Genomic DNA, 25,915 nt, shown 5'->3' on the forward strand with positions numbered 1-25,915 from the left:
ATTTGAGAGTTTGACTCTTTGATTCCCCCAATTCTGCATTGAAGAAGTTTCTTCAACCAACATCTGATTGGCTTTCAAACATGTAGTCAAATGTGTACTTGGTAGTAAAGATACTGTCTGTGCTGTATTTTATTTTACCAAGAGGTAGTAATGTGAAGCATGCTCCCTTTCCCCAGTGTTGACATAAGGCCCTAGAGCTCAAATTCCCACCTACCCCTATGATCCTAAAACTACACAACTGATATGCTGCCAATGTTTTCCCTTGTCAGTAGCATCATAAAAACAGGTACTAAATAATTGCACAAAATCTTCCACATCTCTTTGTAAAATAAGCTTCATATTAGATGATTTTACCCAACTGTCAACTAATATAAGTGTATTGCATCCAGTTGATGAAGCTAGTTGTAATGGTCAGTAGATTGGGTATATGTATAATATGTAATTTTAAGTAACTATGATTATATATGAGTGCCTTTCTGTGAATTCGGTGTTTACAAAAGCCCAAATAAAGTGCCAAATTCCCTGGATCTGGAGTTGGCAGTGACTGTGAGCCATCTATCATGAGTGCTAGGAATTGCATTCTGGTCTTTTAAAAAAGCAACCAAAAATAAATAAATAAATAAATAAATAAATAAATAAATAAATAAATATAAAAAAATAAAAAGCAACAAATCACTGATCAATCTCTTCCACCCCTAAAACATATAATTTGTTTACAATATTCTCAATTACCAAGAGGTTTTGCATATAAAACTCCTCTATTAAGTTAGATGTGAATCTATGTGAAGTTTTGGTTGCTATACTGAGCTGGGTGTCATTTCAGGGAAGAGTATTGGTAAGCACATATGTAATACTAGATTTTACCTTATGGATGAATTATCTCCCTGAGCAGCTGAAAACATTCTAGAAGTTCACCTTTGTACAAAGTTTTTTACATAATATTTAGATATCAGTGGTTTTGTCTGCAGAATATCTTTGAGTAAATATGATACTTTAAGGATATTAATTATAGCAAGGATCTGAGCATAACTTTGATCTCAAGCTTTCAGACTCTGAGAGATATTGAATGTGTATGAAGCATTTCTAGGATTGAGTGAAGTTACGTGTCCCTTCTCACAGAAATCTGATAGAGCTTCCAACAACAATTTATGTCTTATTTTGTCAGGCATGTAGACACACAGGCCAACAAGTACCTATAGCAGGTAATATAGGCTGCTAGTAATAGCAGAAGAGGACATCATCATTTCACATTTGATGTGATATTATAATAACATTACTCATTCCATGTTCCAATTAAAATTCTGATACAGTCTTTTTGAGTTATTCATAACAAAAGAAAATTAAAACTCTTTTGCATACTTTCATCCCTACAGGCTCAACATCACAGTGACACATGGTGCATTTCCCTGCTACCAGAAAATAAAAGTCTTCATCAGTGATACACAGTAGTGAAATCTTCATGCTACAATAATGACTGACCTGGAAGAGCATATCTACTTATATAATAATAGTATGAACATTTTAGACATAGCCAACCATTTTTTGATTTGATGTAAATGTTATATCAAAGATAAAACCCCTATCTAATACCATTGTCACCTATACAAACTATGGCTAAAGTGATCATAGACCCAGGAGAAAAGTCTGCTATTATATTGCTGCTAAGGGGACACTGTAATAAACCAAACCCCAATTACTTCATGTTATTGCCCAAGATACATCTTTCAACCTTTAACTGAGAATCTTCTATTTGTAACAGATTTGGATTAACACGGAGGCCCTTATTGGCCAAGGTATAGAGAAGAAAAGACTGCAGAATGTTCAACCCTAAGAGGGTGACTTATATCACATACACCTATTCTAAAGCATATGGATCATTTTAGAAGAAGGAGCAGAAAAGAGTAAGAGCTAGACACAGTGGGTCACGATAAGGAAAGAGTATTTTCTAGACAAAGCCAGGAAAATGTGCATCCCAATTCATATCATCTACAACACTATGCACAGGAACTGTGCAAGCCAGACAAAATTTCATCACAGAGGTAAGGGATTGTGTACAAATTTTCACCACTGGCTGAGGCACTATGAGAAATTATTAGATGCTGGCAGCAGGAAAGACATTTTTTCTAAGACTGTAATTTTGATAAGTCAATCATGTTCCAATAGAATACTACACATCTGATAATAATTGGGTGGCACAAATTGATCTTGAAGAGTTTGATTTTTGTTTCATTTTGCTTTTTTTAAGGGACATAAATCTGGGTGGTTCTTGGAAGGGCTAAAGAAGGGGTAAATATGATCAAAATACTTTGTATGAAACTCTCAAAAAAAACTAATAAATGTAATAGTAAGAAACCAGACATACAGTATAGCAGGTAAGATACTGCTACCAAACCTAAATATGTGAGTTCAATCCCACACAATGAAAGGAGAGAACCAACTTCTGTAAGTTGTCCTCTGACCTCCACACATGAAGTGTGGTTCTCATGCATACACACACACACACACACAAGCATGTGTGCACACACACATATGAGAGAGAAGAGAAAGGGGTGAGGAGAGGGAGAGGAAGAGAGACTGAAAGAGAGCGGTGGGGAATACAGTAACATCATTCCTCAGCTATTTCATATGATATCCTTGCAATGACTTTGAAGGACTAGTAGTTAGATAAATCCCCGATAGGCAGACAGATAGGAAGGACATAGATAGGTAATAAAGCTAGTTAACTGTCAAAATAGCAGCTTATTTTTTACCCTCACTAAGACAAAAGCCTGGTAACTTAGCACAAAATTCTGATATGCCTTTTCCCTGGGCAATAGGGAACTTCTGCTGATAGAACTGCCAGTTGAAGGCTGGATCTGGGCATGTTTATGACAACACTGTGGGCCTGACAACTTCCCTACCATTTTCCAAACTGACCAATCCCAAATTAGCTGACAAAAAACCCTCAAACACCATTTCAAACCCCAGTCCTTGAGGGGAGACCAGATTTCGTGCCCTGAAGTTCCTGATCTTCTCTACAGAGGATCTTTCTTCCTCTGTTTCTGTCTCCGTCTCCTTCTCATCTCTGTCTCCATCTCCCCCTCCCCCTTCCCCTCCCCTCTCCCTCTCTCTCTCCCTCCCTCCATCCTTCCGTCCCTCCATCTTATCTTCCCTCCTCTCTCTTCCCTCCATCTCCTCTCTCTCTTTGTGTATGTGTGTTTGTGTCTATGTGTGTGTGTGTCTGTGTGTGTGTTTCCTCATCACTAATAAAAGCATTATCAAGCTGACAGATAAAAGAAGCCCAGTGGAGACACCTGGACAGTAATGTCTTTAATCTGTTTGCTAAACAATTGTGTTTGCACAATCCTTGCATATCTGTATGAAGACCTGATATCATCCTCCTGTGGTCTTCCTCAGGTGACACCTACACTGTATGCTTAACTTTGTTTCTTCTCGATCTGTAGTTCTCTAAGTAGGCAGGGCTAGTTGATCAGAAATCCTTTTGTCTTTTCATTCTCCACATTGGGAGTCCAAGCTCATTCTTTTCTCCCTGACTTATTTGGACACTGGAGGTTGAAAACAAGTCCTTAGGTTTGTAATGTTTGTATACCAAGCACCAAGCACTTAATTGACTGAGTCATAGTACAAGCCCCTGATTGGCACATTTCTGATAAAAAAAATTATCTTGGTCATGATTGTTTTATACATTTGCTTGAGGACAAGAAATATTTCTTCTTAAGTTCACTCTTCATTCACATTAGTGAGACAACCTCCCTGTAATTCTTCGTTTGCAGCTCATCTCTCCCTACAGTTAAGCTTAACTCCTGAGAATAATCTATCATAGCTGTTCTCCAGTTTCACATTAGTAAGATTTTTAGCACCTTAAGAACCACAACAAGCTGGCAATATCCTTGGGTGGCAGAGGTGACCAGACTTTTCTTTCTATCACTCATTAAGCATGTATGACAAAAAGTGTATGTCTCATGCTCTGTTATGAGACTTATCCTGTGGCCTCGTAGAGCTTCTCTCTTGAATTCTCACTTTAAAATGTTCCTGAATTGTCTCAGTTGTTCACTGCCTGACTCTTTGGTGGCTAAGCTGGTTACCACAGTGAGTACAAACTTCTGCAGCTATGCACTCCTTAGACATTTCTCATTGAAGCAACTGAGATGGGCATTTTCATAGGCTCAGAGATGTCTCTAAGGTTTACTTTCCCCTCTGTCTCTTTAAAATATTCCATTTTGATTTTTGTCTATTAGCAGATATCCTCAGGACACGATTAGTTAGAACTCATGATTTCAAAGCAGAAGTTTATTTTCCATAGTGTTTGTCCACAGTGACCCACCCTGCTCATGAAAATGCTCAATAAAGGGAGGAAATGAAGATATTGTGACTTCCAAGTGCGTATCCAAGGCAGAACCTCATTTGGTCTCCAAGTTGATTTCATTTGTCATTTAGTTATACTAAACATTCTAACCCTTAAGTACATGCTTTGGGAATGAATGCAGCTGATAAATATCCAAATGTTAGCTGCAGGAAAAAAAAATGGATGATAATTTAAATTGCTCTAATTGTAGTCTATTTTTATAAAACTTTTGAAATGTTGGCTTGAACATCTGAGAGGATGTTTCGTATTTGCAAATAAAATTCAGATATTTTAACCCTTTGTATGCGCTTCTGTCAAACCATTCTCTTTTTAAGGGACCTGCTATTCACTATTCATTTATTCATTCATTTGGGTATTTGTGCATGATGTGTGTCTATTTACATATGTATCCAAGTGTGTATAAATGAATGTGAGTACAGGCATGCCATGGAGTCCATGTGGGGTTCAGTGTGCAACCCTAGATGTCAGTCCTTGGCTCTCACCTGACTGAAACAGTGTTCCTCTATGTTCACTGCTGAGGATAGTTAGCTGGACCACAAGATGCTATGATTCTCCTGTGGCCATATCCCAACTCACCATAGAAGTACTGAGGTTAAAGATACAAGCATTTCTTTATCTGTATTTACATGAGTTCTGAAGATCCAAGCTTAAGTCTTCACATTTGTGCAGTAGGCTCTTTACCTAGTGAACCTTTTCCCTCTGCTTCTTACCTGGGGATGGGGCAGGGTCATTAGGAGTTGTTCATTCTATGTGCTATTTCCTGTAAACTTTCCTTTCAGTATTGTTTCTTATTCCTTTCATGTTTACACTGCCATTTTCAACAGTGTACAATTTCAGGAGTGGGATATTTTGCCTTTGCCTTTGCACACCCAAAACCATATAGAAACAAGCAGTTTGTTCCTAGTGTCCAAATCTCTCCATGGTCTTTTTGGTGTATTTTGTTTTTGTTTTTGTTTTTGCTTTTGTTTTTGTTTTTGTTTTATTTTATTTTTTTATTTGATATATTCTCTATTTAAATTTCAAATGATTTCCCCTTTTCTGGCTTCCCACTCCCAGAAAATCCCTTAAGCCCTCTCCCCTCCCCCTGCTCCCTCATCCACCCCTTCCCACTTCCCTGTTCTGGTTTTTCCCTATACTGCTACACTGAGTCTTTCCAGAACCAGGGGCCACTCCTCCATTCTTCTTGGACATCATTTGATGTGTGGATTATGTTTTGGGTATTCCAATTTTCTAGGTTAATATCCACTTATTAGTGAGTGCATACCATGATTGCTCTTTTGAGACTGGGTTACCTCACTTAGTATGATGTTCTCCAGCTCCATCCATTTGTCTAAGAATTTCATGAATTCATTGTTTCTAATGGCTGAATAGTACTCCATTGTGTATATATACCACATTTTTAGTATCCATTCCTCTGTTGAGGAACGCCTGGATTCTTTCCAGCTTACGGCTATTATAAATAGGGCTGCTATGAACATAGTGGAGCATGTATCCTTATTACATGCTGGGGAATCCTCTGGGTATATGCCCAGGAGTGGTATAGCAGGATTCTCCGGAAGTGATGTGCCCATGTTAACGTGTTATGGAAGCCAGTTTCGCTTTATCTTTTTTTAACAGGAACATATGACAAATAACATTAAAATGTGTTTGACTTTCTGTTACAGTGTCAATTCTCAAAGAAAGAGAAACATGCTTTATTAATCTTTAAATCCATACCTAATACCACAGCAACTGCTACAGATGTCAGTGCAGCAGGCACTTGTGTATCTGTATTTAAAACCTTCTCAGAGGGAGGCAACTTGGTCTTTGAGACTGGATGGAAAATTTGAAAAATTCCAAGCAGATAAAGCAAACATATACATAAGTCCATCTCCATTTTCCCTAAATGCATTTCAATTAGTGTATTATTTTAAAATAAAATTCAGAAAAATCCTAACAATCATCAGTGGAATTTCCAGATGTACTATCTAGCTAAATTTATTCATCAATTTAGAAGTGATATTGAAGAGTTAGAGATAGTTTCAAAAATGTTTTCTTTCCCTTAAGACAGTGATATTCTTTGTGCTCATCTCAAAGGAAATTAAATATTACATAGGAGGATAAAAGAATGATCCTATAAAATTGTCTTACAAAATTAAGTGCTTTCATTATCATATAGACAGTCTTCGAAGGATTTTTTGTTTTACAAGTTCTAGTCAATGCTCCATTATTATGAGTAAAGAGGATGAGAAGGCGTTAGTGTCAGAGCTTGACTGAATTCAAGTCACAGTTTTGTGATTAGCAATGCCTATAAAAATGATATATATGTTTTCAAAAAATTATTTAGAGACACAGAGACCCAAGTCTAGAGATTCTCCTCTTGACATTGAAAAGATTGAGGGATAATATAGGAGATGGCTATAAAGACCTCCAGAAACCCTCTAAGTGCTCCTGCTACCCTAAGGTGATGCCAAAAAATACCACTAACTGGCTACCTTAGAGGAAAGAAGTACATTTAATTACATTTCTGGAAGCTAGAACCTCAAGACTGAGGTATTTATTTCTTTAAGGCCCCTCTCCTTGGGCTGTGAGCTATGCTTATGGTATTTTTATATGGTGTCTGCATGTTATATCTTCTATGTGTGTGTCTGGATTCCTCATTTCTTCATCTGAAATGGTTAAGAGTCATACACCATTGGGTAGGACTCACTGTACCAACTCATTTTATCTCTTTAAATTCTGTATTTCCAATGAAGGGAATATGTAGAGCTTCAACATATGAATTGGAGAGAGATAGGATTCAGGAGGTAACATTGGACATGATATACCCACAGAAGTTGCTCTTCTTGGGGTACAATGAACTACATGATGTGTATAGGAATAAAAGTAGCTGGGTAAAGTTATCTGGGACTATCATCTTATCATGGCTTCTGTTACTAGAGGATTGAGCAGAGGTACATGAATATCCTGTGTGGATTAACCAAAAGAAGCTAACCATTACATCAGGAAATGCTTTAGCTTAATAAAAAGCAACAGTAATTTTCTCAGTCAGAAATTGCCTGTGCTTTGAATTCCATCATGAAGGCCTTAGCTTCAATCAGTCTCAAGATAAGATGCAAGTTCTGTCTACAAACTAATTTAAACTTTAAATCCTTTGTAGTAACTAGAAACGCTTTGATCATCTTCTTTTTCTTCACAGTTAACTGTAGTTACTAGACTAGGTTTTCAAAGCAAAATTTCCTTTCATGTTAATCATTAAACAGACTTAACATTTCTCTTGCAATCTGTCATTTTGTGTCAATATCTCCATTAAATGCATTTTTTATCATCCACAGGCTAATGACCTACTTGATTTGTATTTCTTAATGACTCATCAGAAATTTTAGGAATGGATCAGTCAACATATTTAATGGGTTCTGCTTTATGTGTGGAAGCTCTGTTCAAAAATAAAAGTGTCACTGTGATCATGGACATTGATGTCCTGTAATGTGCAGGTGACCATTATGATAATCATTTTCTACATGTGAAACCTGGGTCATAAATATCATAAATGACAAATATGACCTGAAATAACATGTAGGCTCAATGCTCATGAGAAATCTAGCATCCCCTGGTCTCACACTTTCATGCACCTCAGAGCATGCTGTCCTACAACTGAGGAAATAGGAAAACCTAGTCTTTATAGTTGCTCCTTGCTCTTGCTGCAGGGATCTTCCAACTCTGATGCAGACACTATTATCACCCTTTTATAGATTTCCTTAGTTTCTTCTTTCACTGTCCTTAGTTCTGTCACTGTGATAAGGTACCAAGACAAAAGCAACTCAGAGGTAAGCAGTTTGCTTGAGCTCACAATTCAAGAGCACAGTCTATCATGGCTTAGAGATTGAGGCAGTAAGGTCCTGGAGCAGCTAATATTACATCCACCTTATGGAAGGGAAGAACAATAAATGGTATGTTTTTGTATAGTTCAGCCAAAGAAATGACATCATCTACAGTGGGAGGGTCTTTCCCCCTCAACTAACCTCATTAACATCAGCCCACAATGGCATGCCCAGATGCTTGATTCTAAATTGCAACTCATTAAGTTGACAGCAGAAAAGAATTGTCACAGGAGAAGGATCTGTTGAGAGGATGAGCAAAAGGTGCCACAATAGAAAAGACATTGAAAGGAATTGAAACCTCAAGAACTCTAGAGGCTTTCTCAACTTAAGAACTAGCTTTGGAGAGAAATGGCTAATCAAGTAAAAGCATTTGTCACCTAGTCTGACAATCTGAATGCTATCTCTAGAACACACATGTAGCAACAGCGTACCATTTCTTACAAGTTGCCCTCTGACTTACATGTACAGACAGTATGCATAAACACACATGTGGATGACACACAAAATCAGTTGATGTAACAAAAAATTAAAAATAAAGAGAATGCACTCACTTTACTCATAAATAATTTTAAGCTAGACGAATAGTTACAAAATTACGGGCAATAAATATGTATATTTATACCCAAAATGTGGGACAAAAGATGTTGATCATGTTTTAAGAGGATATAATTACAAGGTTAATACTTTTATACCAACATCTTTGTTTTCCCCGCATAAATCTATTTTGAATAATTTTAATTTTTACTAAGACACTCATCTGATCACTTTGAACTAACTATTTTTGTTGTAATTGACAAAACAAGTTCTCTTAAACCTGAAATCTTAATGCTCTAAGTGCTCAGGGGCAGCAGTCATTCCTGAAGAAATCAAAAGTCCAAAAGAAACTATTCAAAATTTCTGCCCAAGGAAATGAGATTCGAGGAAAGGTGGAAATTATTAAAGATAGACGGGATGGAATCCAGTAAGCAAGAAAAGCAGAAATAACTAGGGTGGATACGTACAGCACAATAAAATAATCCACAGCAAGGAAATACCATGCAAGGGTCAAACTTAGGAATGCTCGAGTTGGGGTGTCTTAGTATTTTTTTCTTGTTGCTATGATAAAATACTCTTAACAAATTCCACTTAAGTGAGAAAGGGCTTATTTTAGCTTGTAAATTCAAGATACAGTCTACAGTTGTGAGACAATCAAAGAAGAAGGTGTTAAAGCAGCTGGTTCTAGCTAATCCATGCTCAGGACACAGAGCAGAATGAATACAAGCTACTGTAGCTCAGCTCACATTCTCCACTTTACAAAGCCCAGGATCTCTCTCCCAGGAAGTGTTCCCACTCACCATGTCAATTAATGTAAACAAGATAATCCACAGAGACATGCCCCAAGCCTCATCTTCATGAATTCTATATTCTGACAAGTGTACCTTTAGCAGGAACAATCACATGGGAGGAAAGTGAACGGAAAGAGGAAAGCAGAGCCAGCTGCTAATGATAAGTGTTTGTTAAAATGGCTCTGCATTTTGTACCACTGAAAAGCCCTGAAGGCTTTGTTTCCTTTTGCTGGGAGAAGTATCTGATTACGAGGAAAGAACTACTATTGTTGAGAAAAATATCCACAAATGTTCACATGATCTATTAATTTGACATCTATAGCACAGATATCTTACACATACCAATAAGATGCATCTATAAAATAAATCTTTATTGGGCTGTACATATGAGTGCTTACTGGTCTTTCAGAAAACCTGGGTTCAGTTCCCACCACTCATTTTGGACAGCTCACAATCACCTGTAACCCCACCTTCAGGCAATCTGATACCCTCTTCTGATTTCCACAGGACCTCCACTCATGGTTATATACCCACCAACAGACAGAAAGACAGACATATATCATTAAAAATAAAATAAATATCTTTAAAATTAGATATTTATATATAAATATATCTTATGTATAATATATAAAGAATCTATGTATTATATAGTGTTTCATGAATGAATATATATGCATAATAGATTTTTTATAATTTGCATGAATAGAATATTTGAAAGATTATTAAAATTACCATTGGAAACCTAGATATAGTGCATATATGAAGCCAACATATTGAATGGGTAAATAGCTTGTGATCACTGCCAGACATCAAAGAGTTTAAAACCCATATATTATTGTACTTTTCTGAATATAAACTGCTATGTACACAGATTCTATATTGCATTAATCTATCTTCTAGGCATGATTATGGGATTTTCTGTACCATGGTATTAATAAAAATATGTGAAATTGAATGACAACATGATTCAGATCCTTATATAATAAAGTATTAGATGGAACTCATAAAAGAAGGAATTGCCACTAGTGTTATGTGGCATAGAAAAATGATACTCAAGATGATTGCCTTTTTCTCATGGTGTGCAGCTGAAGCTGGATGTAGAATAGTGTTCTGCACTTCAGTAGGGCTTCAGAAACAACTCTATTTACTTATTAAAATTATGTTTCCTGAAGATGTTAGAGTAAAATGCACCTTTGAAGAAAGAAGTAGGGACCAATGAGATAATGCAGTGACTGCCATACTTAACTTTCCTGTTGTTGTTATCAAACACCATGACCAAGGCAACTTATCTAACAGTTTATTAAGGGCTTGTAGTTTCCGAGGATGAGGTATGACCATCTTGGTGGGTAAATTGGCAGCAGTCAGGCAGTCAGGCATGGCACTAGAGCAGTAGCTGAGAGTTTAAATTCTTGGGCTGGAGAGATGGCTCAGCGGTTAAGATCACCGACTGCTCTTCCAGAGGTTCTGAGTTCAAATCCCGGCAACCACATGGTGACTCACAACTGTCTTTAATGAGATCTAACAACCTCTTCTGGAGTGTCTGAAGACAGCTACAATGTACTTACATATCATAAATAAATAAATCTTAAACATTATTTTCTACAAATAGGGTGCAGAGAAAAAGCCCACCAGAATGGCATACCTCCTCCTCCTGATCCTCCCTAGGGAGCTCTACCAACTGGGAACCAAGTCTACAAATATATGAGTCTATGGAGATCATTCTCATTCAAAACACCACAGTGAATAAAGGTGCTTGCTGTCAGGACTGATTACCTGAATTCAATACATGAGAACCATTTCTCCAGCCCCCTCATCCCTTTTCAGTTAAGGACTTGGTGTCCAGAGATCATTTAGAAGACAGGTGCTAAATGTTGTCAATTAATATGCAAAGAGTGAAGGGGAAAATGAAGGAAAACTCAAGTAATTAAGTTACACTTAGTATGTGTGATAGGTCCCTCATTTGGAGAGAGATTTTTTAATGTAAAGTCAAATTCCTTATTATTATTACTGGGTGCTCAGTGATCTTGAAAAAAAAAACAAACAAAAGATTGTAGAGGTAGCCATGCGCAAGGAATATTTCTTCTTATGAGTCCAGCCTTGACCTGACACCTGAAGCAGTAATGGGTTCACAGTTACTGGTCAACATTCTTTCACTTTGTCCTTCTATGAGCCAAGTCACCACATCAAGAAAAGAAATTGCAGCCATAGTTTCTCCTTTATGAAATCTGCAGATTTTCTATCAAAATCTTAAACAGTAACAGCAGTTTATGGTCTGGTCAAGGAGACCATAGTGTATGACAATCAAATTGAAGCATGGACAAATGCTTCTAACCTCTTTTTACCTAATATGGCACTGGGCTTCGTAAAGCAGCTCTTCTATGCATTCTTATTCATTGAACTTGTAGGATAACTGTAATATCTTTACAAGAAAAGATATTTCAGTTATCCTACAAGATTTACAAAATAGAGTCAAGGCAATTAAATAACTGATTTGTATTTTATAACACAATTAGAAAAAACCTGAAATGATACTGGGGTTATAAAAGCTGTAAAAACTAAAAATAAATATACTCACTAATTCTAATTCCTCCCACTGGGAACCATTATACACACAAAGGCCTAAAAACTATGAAAAATAATAGATTTTGTTTTAGCTTTTATTTCCTGTGTATTGTGGAGATGTATGTGTTTATTGGTGTCTTTGTTAGCTTCAGTTGTCAACTTGACACACCTGGGAAAAGAGCACCTCAATTTGGAAATAGCATCAATTGGATTGGCCTGTGGGCGTTTTCTTGTTTGCTGATTTATGTAGAGTCCCAGTACACTTTAATAGATGCCATCCCCAGGCAGGTGGACGTGGACCAAGAAAACAAATAGCTTACCAAGCCAGAGAAAGCTAGACACTAAGCAGAATTCCTCAATGGTCTCTGCTTCAGTCCTGGCTTCAAGGTCCCTTGGCTTCCTACCTTGGCCTCTGTCCATGATGGACTATAACCTGTAAACCAAATTACCTCCTCCCTCTTCCCAACTTGCTTTAGGTCAATGTTTTACCACACCAACTGAAGACAAACAAAAGTAATAGATGCTTGTTGGGAACCAGAGAGCTTGGCTCAACACCCCCAGCTGAGCTTTTTGCACAGGTTTCTTGAGAGCAAAACATCCTGTGGTTTATCTTGATTCCTGCCTTCCTGCCTGGTGTGGTATGGACTTCCCAGGTGCCTGACCTATGACTATAATTGTTTTCTCCTGTGCCTTCCCTGGCCTCTAGTATACATATTGCTAGTCTCTCAGTAAAGCTTTGGCATTTTCCTTGCAGAATGACCCATGTCTGTGTTTTTTGTTAATCCCCCAGGCCTACGCCCGATACTCAGTACAGTGGCAGTGCAGGTGCTGTCAAATGGAGGTCCCACCGAGTCGGGAAAGAGAGGAGCACCTGACGGGATCATTCCAAGAAAAGCCAGCCGGCGAAAGGAAGAGGAACATATTGGGGAATATATGTTGCAAGAAACAAAGTAAAAGTGAGTACAGGATGGCGCCATGGGGATAACAAGTTCCACCTTAAAATTGGTGGATCAACTGGGGGTTCTGCTTAGGTAACAGGTATTGGGTTCAAGGTTAAAACAGCTAGGGTGTGACAGCAAATTGAGATGGTGAATTTTATTAGGCAAATTGTCAGCAATCTAAAACTGCATCAGGCAAGAGGAATGTGGCATAAAATAAAATAAAATAAAATAATAAAAAGTCAAAGACAAAAAACAGATTTTAGAAACATGGAAAAGAAAGAGAAAGAGAAAGAGAGAAGGAAAATGGATTCAAAACTCTCTTAGGGACAAGGGGAAACATGGAGACGTCCTGTTTCCTCTATGGGCCCTACTGGAGATATTATTAGTACTGGTTACAAGTGCTCTTTCCTCTCTATGTATTGTCTTTGGTACACCAATTTGTCCACATGTGCCTGTCCTTGTTTCGTTGTTTGAATGATTGTCCTATGTTTCATGTTGAAAAGAAAAAATGGTAAAAAACTTTATTTCCTGTTGAAAAGAAAAATTGATAAAAACTTTATCTACTGGAGGTCCATTTCTTGATCCAGTCTCAGGTTACACAGAAGAGGCTGATTTAAGCTGCCCTGCATTTAGCTAGGAGTCAAGCACAGCTAGAGAAAAGCTGCTTTTAAAAGGGCCAACAGCTTCTCAAGTTCTAGGGCAAGTAGGCTGATGGTTATTTCTCCTATTGCGTACAAAGTGCTTTTTCTCTTGAAATTTCAGCTAGAAAAAAAAAGGTTGGTTTAAATTTATAAGATTCGTGTAGTGGCTTCATTTTTGTTTCTGATTGGTCATTTAAGTGGCCCCTTTCTAAGGAGAAAATGGAGGCAGCTCATCACCTAGTACAAGAACAACTTCAGGCAGGACAATATTTCCTTAAATCTTACATTAGAGAATAGTTTGTTAGATAGAACTTCATTTCTTGACTCCTGTCTTGTGCTTTGCAATGATTCCTTGACTACTAAACCATGTGTTTTAGTCCCATCTTCTGTAGTTCGAAAAGTCTCATGAACAGAAAGAAGACAAGAAGAAATTGAATTGTTCTAGCAGATTGTGTGTATTGACAAACTACTGCGAGTATGAAGATACTGCTGTAGTTGAAGAGTTCCTGAAATTGTGTCTATGCCTCTAAATAATGAAGGGAGATTCCCTGTCACCTTGTATTACCATCAGAGAGACTTTGGCATTATTGCCACCCCTGATTAAAAAAGGTCTGGGTCTATGGCACTGGGGTTTTTGGCTTGTGGAGCTGCCACATTGGGGTTGTTCCTGCTAAACTGTATGTGCAAACAACAAAACCAGTCCAGAGCAGTAACTGAACAAGTGCTTATGTCTTTGGCACAGGATAATACATCTGCTCAAATTTGGCTCAGCCTGTAATGAGAATAGTTAGTCTATGACGGGCAACTCCTTTGCAGTCCACACCAACCTAAGACAGGGGCTCTGGGACTGGCAGAGATTCCCAGAGACGGGTAATGGGAGTTGGACAGAAGGTGTCCTAAGACAGACGCTATTCATTCTTAAAAAAATAAAGGGCGAGTTGTTGGGAACCAGAGAGCTTGGCTCAACAACTCCAGGTGCCTGACCTATGACTATAATTGTTTTATCCTGTTCCTTCTCTGGCCTCTAGTATATATATTACTAGTCTCTCAGTAAAGTTTTGGCATTCTCCTTGCAGAATGACTCGTGTCTGTGTTCTTTGTTAATCCCCCATGCCTAAGCCTGATACTCGGTACCGTGGCAGTGCAGGCGCTGTCAGATGTTCCCATTCATTTGTGTGCAGGTGAAGATGTACATATATCTGTATATGCACACACTTGGGCATCCAGAGACCATCTCAGCTTTTGCTCCTCCTTTTCTTTTAACTTTAGTTTCCTTCAAAATTGCCAAAACATCTAGTCTAGCTGTCTACTGAGTCTCCAGGATCAAACTTGGTGCTGGAAATACGTGTGCACCACCATGCCTGTCATTTTATAAACCCAAATCTTCACATTTGCAAGGCAAATACTCTACTGACTGAGCTAGCCACATGCATTGTTTTAGCAATTTTATTGGTGTTTTTTTTTTTCTTCACATTCAAATATATTATATGGAATCTTGAACTACTTATAGGATATTAGGGATCTGGAGTCATAGTTGTCCCCAATATTCTACCAAGGCAGTAGACATACACATCAGGCATGAGATTTCAGTGGCCAAGTGATGCCAGGCTGGCTTTTTACAGATCTTACAATATCCACTTTACAAAAAAAATAAATAAACAATATAGATATTCTTTTATATTTTATTGTTGAGCAAAATATTCCTCTAAAAATATCCTATCTTCAATCTAGGAAGGTTTTTTTTTATTGTCAACAACAAAGTCTGTAAAATCATCCAGAGTCATGACCAAATGAGCATGTATGTGGTAAAACAATCATCAATAATGCCCATTTCGTTTCACTCCTAGTTCAGTGAGGCTGAAAGTGTCACAGATCCTGAATACAACTTGTCTTAGCTACTGTCTCTGTGGCTGTGATAAAATATCCTTACAAAATAAACCTAATGGAGAAAGGATCTATTTTATTCCATGTGCTATTCCACAAGAAAGGAAAGGCACAGGGCAGGAGCATGAGGCTGCTGGTCACAGCTCATCTGCAGTCAGGAAGTGGAGGACAATGCATGCTGGTGCTTAGCTCTCCTCTCCTTATGCCATCCAGGATGTGCGGCCCAGGGAAAGAACTCCCCATAGTCAAGATGGGTCTCCTCATATTAATGACTGACCATCCAACCCCCACCTTTCTGCAAGTTCAGACAACTGTTTTTCAAGTGAATCTGCATTCAGTCAAGTTGACAATTGACACAAGCCATTACATATGTTAGCCTCTGATGATATTCCCCTTTCTAATTTTCACAAGAGATCATGAAGCCTGAAGTAGGCGATCTGAATTTGGTGAATCAGCCAAGACTTGTTGAGTCTCTCATAATCCCAGTGTACCATGCCTGATTCTGTAGATACAGTCTATAATTCAGCTGTATTAACATTAACAAATGAGGCTATGCGGTCAGCATCTATCAGAAACATTACTACCATGCTCCTGAATTTCAATTCCAAAATCACATGCATTTTGTCTATCTACACACACAGAATCTTCTTTGAGCCACTGTGATGAATTGCTTACTTTATAATATAGCTATCGGCGGTGGCGGCAGCGGTGGTGGCAGTGCAGCAGTGGCTGGTCCAGCTGAAGGGCCATCAGCAGTGGAACCAAGGCGACACAGGGTCCAGTTAGGCCCTGCGCCCACGACCACTGACCTTCTCTGGCCAGCCGGGCTGCAAGCAGCTGCGGATTTGCGGTGCCTTTTGCAGAACGGAAGCCACTTCAGAACTCGGCCTCCCACCAGTCAAGAGAGGCTCACCTCCATCTTGGTTTCGGACTCCAGAGAGATCGGACAGTCTGAGGTACACAAACATAACCCGAGGCCAACATCTCGGGGGTCTGAGCCTGACGAGCGTTGGCCTGCACCCAGGCCCTGGGCTGTTCAGGGGGCCATCGGGGTACCAACCCAGACAGGAGGTTTTTTTGCCCTGGCCAGGGCGCGCCGCCATTTTGCCTACAGGACCCAGAGAGCTCAGGAGGGCAGAGACAGCTAACAAGCATAGCCTGAGGCTAACAAAGTGGGGGTCTAGGCCCCAACAGGCCCTGGACTGACCCCAAGAACTGGGCGGCTTGGTGGGTCATCTGTGTGTCAACCCGCCCAGGAGGTTGTTAGCCCAGCAGACTCTCCCAGTGCTTTCGGGGAGCGCGAGCGCGCACGCCCGCCATCCTGATCACCTGGCAGACCCCGTTGACAGTCATAGCCCGAGGGGAACTTTGCTTGGACCTTGGCCTCCCAGGCTTTTGCATGGACCCAGGGCATGGGCGGCCAGGCTAACCTTGTGTGCACCAGCCCGGTTGGGGGATCAGCTGCCCAGCGGAGTGATCAGCACGCGGGTGAGGTCCCTGCAGCTTACACCATCTGCACTCCCTGGGGGTGCACACGGGCTCCATCTGGTTCACAGACACAATCTGGGGCAAAGCACACTAGAGCTGCAAGGGCACCCAAGAACACATCAGCAGGCCAGCGGGGAGAAGTTGGTGTGCTCCTGTGAATCCAGCTGGCACCAGCGGGAGCCTTCGAGTGCCTGCTTTGGGATCTGAACGGCCAGGGCTACAGCGCTCGTCCCCAGGAAGTGTGGGAGACCTGGTGTGCACCCAGAGGCAGTCTGGGAGCTTGCAGCGCGGCTTGCTCCTGCAGCCCAGAGCTTGGGTCCCAGTCCTGAGGCCTCTGGCGGGAGCCCTCAGCTCAACTCTCTCCGCTTCCGAATCCAGATCAGCCTGGGCAGCAAAACCACATCTCCAGGTCCTGCAAGAGGCAAGAGGGGCTTCCGGGCGGCCAGTGGGAAGAAGTCTGTGTGCTCCAGTGAATCCAGCAGGCCCCAGCAGGAGCCTTCGGGTGCCTGCTTTGGGATCTGAACGACCAGGGCCACAGAGCTCGGTCTCCAGGAAGTGCGGGAGACCCGGTGTGCACCCAGAGGCAGTCTGGGAGCTCGCAGCATGGCTTGCTCCTGCAGCCCAGAGCTTGGGTCCCAGTCCTGAGACCTCTGGCTGGAGCCCTCAGCTCAACTCTCTCCGCTTCCGGATCCAGATCAGCCTGGGCAGCAACACCCAGGTCCTCTCCAGGTCCTGCAAGAGGCAGGAGGGGCTTCTGGGTGGCCAGCTGGGAGAAGTCGGTGTGCTCCAGTGAATCCAGCGGGCATCAGCGGGAGCCTTCGGGTGTCTGCTTCGGGATCTGAACAGCCTGGGCAACAGCACCCTGTCTCCAGGCAGTGCAGGAGTTAAGCTGTGCACCAGAGGCCACCTGGGAAGGGGCAGCTTGCACTGGTGAGTCCAGCACTGACAAGACCAACTAACACCAGTGAGAACTAGATGGCAAAAGGCAAACGCAGGAACGTCACTAACAGAAATCAAGGCAATATGGCAACATCTGAACCCAATTCTCCTCTACCAGCATGTCCTGGATACCCCATCACACCAGTAAAACAAGATTTGGATTTAAAATCACTGGTCATGATGCGGGTACAGGAACACATGAAGGACATACTTAAAGAAATTCAGGAGAAAATGGATCAAAAGTTAGAAGCCCTTACAAGGGAAACACAAAAATCATTGAAAGAAATCCAGGAGAATACAAAAGCCAACAATGAGGAAACACAAAAAAAACTTAAAGAAATACAGGAGAACTTTGGTCAACAGGCTGAGGTCATGAAAGAGGAAACACAAAAATCTCTTAAAGAATTACAGGAAAGCACAAACAAGCAAGTGAAGGAGCTAAGCAAAACCATCCAGGATCTAAAATCAGAAGTAGAAACAACTAAGAAAACTCAAAGGGAGACAACTTTGGAGATAGAAAGTCTTGGGAAGAAATCGGGACAGAGATGCAAATATCAACAACAGAATACAAGAGATAGAAGAAAGAATCTCAGATGCTGAAGATTCCATAGAAACCATGGACTCAACAGTTAAAGAAAATGCAAAATGCAAAAAGCTTGTAACCCAAAATATCCAGGAAATCCAGGACACAATGAGAAGACCAAACCTAAGGATTATAGGCATAGATGAGAGTGGAGATTTACAACTTAAAGGGCCAGCAAATATCTTCAATAAAATTATAGAAGAAAACTTCCCTAACCTAAAGAGAGAGATGCCCATGAATATACAAGACGCCTACAGAAGTCCAAACAGACTGGACCAGAACAGAAATACTTCCCGTCACATAATAATCAAAACTCCAAATGTTCTAAACAAAGAAAGAATATTAAAGGCAGTAAGAGAAAAAGGCCAAGGAACATATAAAGGAAGACCTATCAGAATCACAGCAGACTTTTCACCTGAGACTATGAAGGCTAGAAGGTCCTGGGCATATCTCATGCAGACCCTAAGAGAACACAAATGCCAGCCAAAACTACTATATCCAACAAAACTCTCAATCACCGTAGCTGGAGAAACTAAGATATTTCATGACAAAACCAAGTTTACCCAATATCTATCCACAAACCCAGCCCTACAAAGGATAATAGGAGGAAAACACCAATACAAGGAGGGAAACTTCACCCTGGAAAAAGCAAGATAGTAACCTTTCATCAAACCCAAAAGAAGTTAAGCAATCAAATTTAAAAAATTATAGGTAGTAACAATCACTATTCCTTAATATCTCTTAACATCAATGGACTTAATGCCCCAATAAAAAGACACAGACTAACTGACTGGATACGTAAACAGGACCCTACATTTTGCTGCTTACAGGAAACACACCTCAGGGTCAAAGACAAACACTACCTTAGAGTAAAAGGCTAGAAGACAATTTTACAAGCAAATGGTCTCAGGAAACAAGCTGGAGTAGCCATTTTAATATCAGATAAAATTGACTTTCAACCCAAAGTCAAAGGAAAAATACAACAATAAGAACTCTCAATCCTGAACATCTATGCTCCAAATGCAAGGGCACCCTCTTTCGTAAAAGAAACTTTATTGAAACTCAAAGCACACATTGCACCTAACACAATAATTTTTGGTGACTTCAACACTGCACTTTCCTCAATGGACCGATCAGGAAAACAGAAACTAAACAGGGACACAATGAAACTAATTGAAGCTTTGGACCAATTAGATTTAACAGATATATATAGAACATTCTATCCTAAAGCAAAAGAATATACCTTTTTCTCAGCACCTCATGGTACTTTCTCCAAAATCAACCATATAATTGGTCACAAGACAGACCTCAACAAATATAAGAAGATCGAACTAATCCCATGCCTCCTATCAGATCACTATGGAGTAAAAGTGGTCTTCAATAGCAACAAAAACAACAGAAAACCCACATACACATGGAAACTGAACAATATTCTACTCAATGATACCTTGGTCAAGGAAGAAATAAGGAAAGAAATTAAAGAGTTTTTAGAACACAATGAAAATGAAGACACAACATACCCAAATCTATGGGACACAGTGAAAGCAGTGCTAAGAGGAAAACTCAGAGCCCTGAGTGCCTCCAAAAAAGAAAATGGAGAGAGCATACATTACCAGCTTAATGACACACCTGAAAGCCCTGGAACAAAAAGAAGCTATTTCACTCAGGAGGAGTAGAAGGCAGGAAATCATCAAACTGAGGGCCAAAATCAATCAAGTAGAAACAAAGAGAACCATATAAAGAATCAACAAAATCAGGAGCTGGTTCTTTGAGAAAATCAACAAGATAGATAAACCCTTAGCCAGACTGACCAAAGGGCACAGAGAAAGTATCCAAATTAACAAACTTAGAAATGAAAAGGGAGATATAACAACGGAAACTGAGGAAATCCAAAAAATCATCAGATCCTACTACAAGAGCCTGTACTCAACACAACTGGAGAATCTGGAGGAAATGGACAATTTCCTTGACAGATACCAAACACCAAAATTAAATCAGGACCAACTAGACCATTTAAACAGTCCCATAATGCCTAAAGAAATAGAAGGAGTCATAGAAAGTCTTCCAACCAAAAAAAGCACAGGACCAGATGGTTTCAGTGCAGAATTCTATCAGACCTTCAAAGAATAGTTAACACCAATACTCTTCAAACTATTCCACAAAATAGAAACAGAAGGAACACTACCCAATTCCTTTTACGAAGCCACAATTACGCTGACACCAAAACCACACAAAGATCCAACAAAGAAAGAGAACTTCAGACCAATTTCCCTTATGAACATCGATGCAAAAATACTCAATAAAATTCTTGCCAACCAAATCCAAGAACACATCAAAACGATCATCCACCATGATCAAGTAGGCTTTATCCCGGGAATGCAGGGTTGGTTCAATATACGGAAATCCATCAATGCAATCCACTTCATAAACAAACTCAAAGAACAAAACCACATGGTCATTTCATTGGATGCTGAAAAAGCATTTGACAAAATTCAGCATCCTTTCATGCTTAAAGGCTTGGAGAGAAGAGGAATTCAAGGCCCATACCTAAACATAGTAAAAGCAATATACAGCAAACCAGTAGCCAGCATCAAACTAAATGGAGAGAAACTTGAAGCAATCCCACTGAAATCAGGGACCAGACAAGGCTGCCCCCTTTCTCCTTATCTTTTCAATATTGTACTTGAGGTACTAGCTCGGGCAATTCGACAACATAAGGAGGTCAAAGGGATACAAATCGGAAAGGAATAAGTCAAACTATCATTATTTGCAGACGACATGATAGTCTACCTAAGTAACCCAAAAACTCCACTAGAGAGCTCCTACAGCTGGTAAACAACTTCAGCAAAGTGGCAGGTTATAAAATCAACTCAAGCAAATCAGTGGCCTTCCTATACTCAAAGGATAAGCAGGCTGAGAAAGAAATTAGGGAAATGACCCCCTTCACAATAGCCACAAACAGTATAAAGTATCTTGGGCTGACTCTTGCCAAACATGTGAAAGATCTGTATGACAAGAACTTCAAGACCCTGAAGAAGGAAATGGAAGAAGACCTCAAAAAAATGGGAAAACCTCCCATGCTCATGGATCGGTAGAATCAATATAGTTAAAATGGCCATTTTGCAAAAAGCAATATACAGATTCAATGAAATACCCATCAAAATCCCAACTCAATTCTTCACAGAGTTAGAAAGAGCAATTATCAAATTCATCTGGAAGAACAAAAAACCCAGGATAGCTAAAACTATTCTCAGCAACAAAAGAAAGTCTGGGGGAATCAGTATCCCTGACCTCAAGCAATACTACAGAGTAATAGTGTTAAAAACTGCATGGTATTGGTACAGTGACAGGCAGGAGGATCAATGGAACAGGATTGAAGATCCAGAAATGAACCCACACACCTAATGCCACTTGATCCTCGACAAAGAGGCTGAAAACATCCAATGGAAAAAAGATAGCCTTTTCAACAAATGGTGCTGGTTCAACTGGAGGTCAGCATGCAGAAGAATGCGAATTGATCCATTCTTGTCTCCTTGTACTAAGCTCAAATCCAAATGGATCAAGGACCTCCACATAAAGCCAGGCACTCTGAAGCTAATAGAAAAGAAACTGCGGAAGACCCTTGAGGACATCGGTACAGGGAGAAAGTTTATGAACAGAACACCAATAGCATATGCTCTAAGATCAAGAATTGACAAATGGGACCTCATAAAATTACAAAGTTTCTGTAAGGCAAAGGACACCATCAAGAAGACAAATCAGCAACCAACAAATTGGGAAAAGATCTTCACCAATCCTCCATCAGATAGAGGGCTAATATCCAATATATATAAAGAACTCAAGAAGTTATACTCCAGAAAACCAAACAACCCTATTAAAAAATGGGGTACAGAGTTAAACAAAGAATTCTCACCTGAAGAACTTCTGATGGTGGAGAAGCATCTTAAAAAATGCTCAACTTCATTAGTCATTAGGGAAATGCAAATCAAAACAACCCTGAGATTTCACCTTACACCAGTCAGAATGGCTAAGATTAAAAATTCAGGAGACAGCAGGTGTTGGAGAGGGTGTGGAGAAAGAGGAACACTCCTCTACTGCTGGTGGGGTTGCAAACTGGTACAACCACTCTGGAAATCAGTCTGGCGGTTCCTCCAAAAACTGGGCACCTCACTTCCAGAAGATCCTGCTATACCACTCCTGGGCATATACCCAGAGGATTCCCCACCATGTAATAAGGATACATGCTCTACTATGTTCATAGCAGTCCTATTTATAATTGCCAGATGCTGGAAAGAACCCAGGTATCCCTCAACAGAAGAGTGGATGCAAAAAATGTGGTATATCTACACAATGGAGTACTATCCAGCCATTAGAAACAATGAATTCATGAAATTCTTAGGCAAATGAATGGAGCTAGAGAACATCATACTAAGTGAGGTAACCCAGAATCAAAAGGTGAATCATGGTATGCACTCACTAATAATTGGATATTAACCTAGAAACCTGGAATACCCAAAACATAACCCACACATCAAATGAGGTACAAGAAGAAAGGAGGAGTGGCCCCTTGTTCTGGAAAGACTCAGTGAAGCAGTATTCGGCAAAACCAGAATGGGGAAGTGGGAATGGGGAAGTGGGAGGACAGTGGAAGAGAAAGGGGCTTATGGGACTTTCAGGGAGTGGGGGGCTAGAAAAGGGGAAATCATTTGAAATGTTAATAAAAAAATTATATCGAATAAAAAAAATAATATTGCTATCAACTTATCTTTAAACTCGTAAGTTTAATTGAGGAGCAAAATAAAAAAATGATAGTAGGGGGAGTAAAATTGGGTAAAAAAATAAAATTAAATCTACAACATTTGTAGTAGTTCTTCGTATGATCTGCAAGTCAAAGAATAAACCTTGGACATTATGGAAACTACCAACGCTTAGGAACCGACATTCTTGGTCTCATGCATTTGGGTTTGAATTGAAAAGTCTTCCGCTGGTTCACATGTTTCAACACTGGAGACTCAGCTTGTAGTGCTGATGGATGTGCTATGAACTCATGTAACTGTAGAGGAAGTTACCACTGGGGGCTGTCCTTGAGGGACTATATCCTCAGTTCTTATTTATTCTCTGCTTTCAGAGTGAAGTTGCAATGCCATCTGCTCCCACATGCTTCCATGTTTACCCTGCATCTGATGCTACCTTCTTAAACTGTGAGCCCACATAAACTGTTTTCCCCTTAATTTGCTTTTGCCAGGTATTTTATTAGAACAACAGAAAAGTAACTAAGGCATATTTGCAAATGCTTCCCTAATGGATAGTGGTATTCAACATTTGACATAGAATGTGCTAATGTATCCATTTCAATTACCTACTGTTTGTGGGGCAAGGTTTTTATCCTTTCTTACTTTCTATCCTAAACATCGTATCTTAATGAATTTAAGCAGACTTTTTATTCATAAGGGAAATAACTCTTTTATTTATCCATACATAAGAAGAAAAAGATCAACGTGTTTTCCTCCTTTATTAAATATTAGAGAAATAAAGTAGAGTGGTAGTATGCTTTGGGCTATTCTGAATAAGTTTTTGTTTTGTTCTCTTTTTGCAAGACAGAGCTTATCTGTGTATCTCTGGCTGTCCTAGAATTTACTCTGAAGACTAGGCTGGCTTTGAACCCACTGAGATCTGCCTCCGTCTCCACCTCCACCTCTGCCTCCTCTGCCACTGCCTCTGCCTCTGCAAGTGCTAAGATTAAAGGCAAGTGCCACCACTACCCAGATTTGCTTCTTACTTTTAATTAATGTTTCATTACACCTTATTTTCTTTGGTTTGAGTTTTTTAAAAAAATATTTACTTTAACTATGTGTATGTGTGCATTTCTGAACATACACATTTACATGTTGAATCCTGTGCAGGTGAATTTACAGGTGGTTGTGAGCCACTTGAAGTGGTTCTGGGAAAAGAACTCTGGTCATCTGAGTGGTAAGCATGCCTAACCGTGGGCCACTGCTCCAGCTCCAATACAGCATCATCATTCTTGGACATGAAATATTAGGCCATACCCAGGGATTGCTCTCCATTGATCCCTGCCCACTCTTGTGATTTTTCTTCACAGCTAAGAACTGTTTTGCGGTCACATCTATTTTTGCTGTTTTTGATTCAGTGAGTTTCATGAAGGTATTTTTTTTAACTTTTGCAAGTAAACACTCATTTGTAAATAAGTTAGGAAACAAAATTGCCACATTTGTATACATTCCTGTTATTTGACATAATTGTGCTTAGAGAAAATTTAGCCTCTGGAAAGTTCCTTAAATAATGTGACTCATTAACATTTGACCAGAGCACATCAACTCCAAACAACAAATTACACTGCAAGGTTGTTGGCTTTTTCTTTTCCATTTTATTGGAAAACTCATTTATTTTTAAGAGAGATCATTCATTAATCTCATCTGGCTTGTCTGTGTGTGTGTATTTCCTGCAGTTAAAGTTAAACTCTGCCCTTAGAAATAATGCTCACAAAATTATATATGATGGGGCTGATGCAGCTTTTAGTTGGCGTGCTGCAACCTGCTTGGTGAATGAATATTTTTAAGCTTCTTTGAAATCTTGAATATGAAAATAGAATAAAAATGTGATTACTGTCACTATAGCCCTGCCAAATTTGTTAATGAGGCAATATTCATTATTTTGTCTTGAGCTGAATTTGATGGTTGTTTTGAAAACAGTACACACTAATGATTAACACGCAAACTAAGCTCAGCTTTATGTTGTGGGTGCCTTTTGTGTAGATTCATGCAAAGGTTTTTCTAGTTTCACTAGGTTTCTCTCCCTAGTGTTGGAGAGAAACAAAATTTTGCAATTTTAACTCTTACACTTATTTAATACAGATGTTCAGACTAGGGAAAATGGAGGTGAGAAAGCTTCACGGTGAATATGTATAATCTCTTACATTGTATGTGTTTGAAAAATATTTTGTATGGAGGCATTCGTCTTTTTAACCACAGTTTCTAAAATCTTAAAATCCCATACGTGATTATCTTAGTCTTTATGAATGCTAAGTTCTCTAAATTGCATAGTATAAGCTCTTTTTCCGAAATTTTGGTGGTTTCTTTTATTTTTAAGTGTGTGCAATAGAGAAAGACAGACACAGACACAGAGGCAGAGACATAGACTACAGAGTGTAGTACCTATAGAATCCAGTAGAAGAAGCCAGATCACTCGGAACTGGAGTTGTAGAATGTGAACAACCCAAGTGAATACTGTGAATTGAACTCTGGTCCTTTACAACAGCAGTATTTTTAAAAAAAAAACATGCCCAGCCATCTCTCTAGCTCTAGC

The sequence above is a fragment of the Apodemus sylvaticus genome, chromosome 12 (assembly GCF_947179515.1).
Source record: "Apodemus sylvaticus chromosome 12, mApoSyl1.1, whole genome shotgun sequence".
NCBI classification, from domain to species: Eukaryota; Metazoa; Chordata; class Mammalia; order Rodentia; family Muridae; genus Apodemus; species Apodemus sylvaticus.